This window comes from Lagopus muta, chromosome 16 (genome assembly GCF_023343835.1).
Source record: "Lagopus muta isolate bLagMut1 chromosome 16, bLagMut1 primary, whole genome shotgun sequence".
Classification (NCBI taxonomy): Eukaryota; Metazoa; Chordata; class Aves; order Galliformes; family Phasianidae; genus Lagopus; species Lagopus muta.
In genome coordinates this window covers 2743834-2747355 of record NC_064448.1, presented here as the reverse complement: position 1 = coordinate 2747355, position 3522 = coordinate 2743834, and positions in this window count along the sequence as shown.

Sequence of the window (3522 nt, the reverse complement as noted above, 5' to 3'; positions counted from 1 at the left end):
AGGGGAGGGAAGAAAGGAGGGCGGGCGGGGCGGTGCGCCTGGGCGCTGCGCTTCACCCCCGCCGAGCGGCCCTGAGGCGGCGAACGGAGCGGCGCTGCGGGCGGCGGAGCGGAGCTGGGCCGGGCGGAGGACGGCGGGCGGCGCCGTGGAAGGGACGCGGAGCGGAGGGGCGGCGCGGGGCGGGGATGGCGCAGCGCGGAGCGGCGCGGGGCGGGCTGCGGATGGCGCGTGCACCGCCGCGGGGACGGGGGCGGATCCCGCCGGGGCGGGGAGCCGGGCTGGGGAGCTCAGCGTGCCCGAACGGGGCGAGGGCGGGAGAGCGAGAGATAGCCTGCAAGGTTCGTTATCACCGAAAACGCTCGTTTCCGGGCGGTGCGGGTTACCGGCCGGCTGGTTGAGCCCTCAGTTCCGTACGCGCAGCGTGCGCCGTTCGGAGCCCCGGGCGTGGCGGTGCCCGGAGCTGCGCTGCGGGGCCGCCCGTGACTCAGCTGCTCCGGGAGCTCCTCCGCGATGAGGGAAAGGAACAACGACGGGGCGAGCAGCGCCAGGGAGCGGCTCTGCACGCAGTGAGATCTGAAGGCAGCGAGGGCACGAGCGCAGGGCCGGGGCGTTACGGGACCGGGGAAACGCTACTGCGAGCCGGGACTGTCATCAAGCGCTGGGAAACGCTAACTTGGTCATCAATAAAAGCATGCTTAAAAGTCAGTAGTGGTTTTGAGGCTCTCCAACAGTAAACGCTAGAAAACAGGAGGTGTTTGTTTTTTTTTAAACTCGCTATAAAATGACTTAAATTTACAGGTTGGTTTAAGATGAAGTGCTGCTTTAGTGGTGGCCTTAGGCCAGGGCAGCACAGCAGCAACGTTTGGGTTCATCGTACCCACTGCTCTTAAACATTCCTAAAGTTCGTAAGGATCCATAAACTGTTTCTGTAACACAACAGATGGAACGGGGCGTGCTGATGGAGCAGAGCTCGTGGGGACCAAGGCTTTAAGGTCCTAAAACCTGATCGCTCAGAGACGAGTTAAAAATAGCTTATGTACACACAAAAAGTGTTTATTAGGCTGTTGCACTTGGGGTACGTGGGACTGCGGAGGGGATGATACCACATCTGCAGGGACTAAAAGCAATCCTATCCACATATAAGTGTTCCGAGGAATACCAACTATTACACCACTCAGTTACATTAGAGCAAGTTTTAACAGCGGCTGGTTTGCCAAAAAAAGACAAAATGAGTAAAAAGATCTGGAAGAAAAGGGCTGTTGGCACTGCTGGCAATGCAAACAGTGGCAAATGACTGATGGACATGTTAAAATTAACACCACTAAATGGGACGATGACATTCAACGCTGTAAGGAAGTCTGCACAGTATGCCTGCAGTATTTATACCACATCAACACTTCAGCTGCTCTTGTCCATGAGAACCTGTATTTTTCATCCAGTGCGATCTACAAACATGTTTTGTCCTTCGCAGTTGTTGCAACTACTTTCATTCCACACCAAAACAATATAATTCCTATATGTATTTTGTGTAACTCTTCATTTTACATGATGCAAATGAAAGTTGGTATCACTTTCTAGCCAATGAATACATCAGGAGGAGTCGTTTGAAGTTTCAGCCACAGGTAGCAAAAAGCTAAAATACACGTACTGCTGTTCTTCCTTAACTTCCTTCTCTGTGTTGGAGAAAAGGTGGCCACAACTTCATAAATGCAAGTTGGTTTTTCTTTCTTGTTTTTGGTTGCTTTTTTTTTCTTTCTACACTTGTGCTATTCTACTTAATTAGATTTGGAGCCTAGGATGTCCTTATTAATTTTGCTATTTTGAGGGGTCTACTTTATGCTATGAACTACAGATTATGTCATAACATTTTATTAGATCTCAAGAAGTAATTCGGTTCACACACACTTTGGAGTAGAGCTTTTTCTTGGCTGATACTCTGGAAACATTATCTTCTCCCATACAATCTTTTAGATTGTTTTATTTTTATAAACAGATTCCCTCACTGAGCTATAAAACATAGCTGTCCATAAACATTCCAAGCAATTGGTAGAAAGAGATAAGCTTTATATATTTATATCTGCAAGTTAATTGGAACATAATGAGGAATAAGACAGAGGAAACCTTATACAGCATAGTCATACATAATAAAATTCCCCAAAGTAAACAACAGCTCAGCATTGCTGCCTGCACCCTGCCACGTTCTGCTTTTTCTGACAGTATAAAGTACAGCCTTAAGTGCTGGATGATAAAGGGTGTGCAAGGCTGGATCACCTTACAAAGGCAGATTGCACTGAGCAGCTCTGAACTTACCTGCTTGGATAGCAAGGATTCCCCTGTTTTCATTCATGCTGAAACATACATAGAACTCAGCAGTTTTTTTATGCAAAGTTAACAACTTACCAAGTCTAATGAAAGTAGTTTTTTGGTTGCATGTAAATGTGCACACAGTCAGTATTGTTCAGATCAGAGTAACTGAAATGGATATGCATCACAAAACCACCTGCAATGCCCCACCTTCATCAGTTAACAAAACAACCTTCGTCTCATTAACAGTCCAGCCACTCTGAGGCTGGAAGGCACACGTTGCCAACGTGCATTTCTGATTAATAGAAGGAGCAAATCGGGACAAACAGCACTGGGAAACTCTGAAGGGCATTAAGGAAGCTTTGGACTGTAGCAGTTTTAAAGAATGCTTCTCTTTTACTTTAAAATCTATGGAAGTCACTATCCACATTACACGAAAACCAGGATACAGGAATTTCAGGTGAAGGTTCAGTGAAAGAGCAGTATTAGGAACAGGATCTTTTGGGGTCACGCTTTTGAAGGCTGCTGTTAACATGTTAAATTGCATCACACTGAAACAATAAAACTATGTCTTTTAGTCGTTGCACAAGACAAGGGAGATAACTCTAACCAAGTTTATATTTTTGAGCTGTACATAACCAAAGCAGTTCAAAGGAACCACAAAGAATAAAGGAAGCAAGCAACCAGCTAGCTGTACCAGCAAATCAGAATGGAACCCTTCCAGCATGACAGCCCCCCAGAACACCGTGCAGATATTAAAAGCACTTGACATTTCTGATTGACAGGAACCTGGCCTAAGCAGTCAAGAATTCAACTTCTGATGCAGTCTAAGCTAAAGGCAATGTATTAAATAACTTGATCCCATTAGAATGTGTCAGGCCTTGCACAAGCTGACAAGGCTGTGTGTGGCCTGCAGCTCCTCAGACATCATGCTGCAAAGAAAGGAAGCATGAGACAAAAGCTGCATTCTCTCTGCCATTTTTTCTCCATCCCTTTTTGTGCAAGCTTGTCTTTTGTCTGTATACATAAACCATGGAAAAGCTTCAGTTGCTGAATGATCACTAGTGATAGCTTTTGGAAAACAGCTATTTGAACTACTACTTACATTCACTTTGCAGTGGTATTGCTTAACGTTCCTCTTCTACAATTCTATTACTACAGAGACTATTTCTGACAACACTGAGAATTCTGGAACCACTCAAACAAGGCCAGCGCATT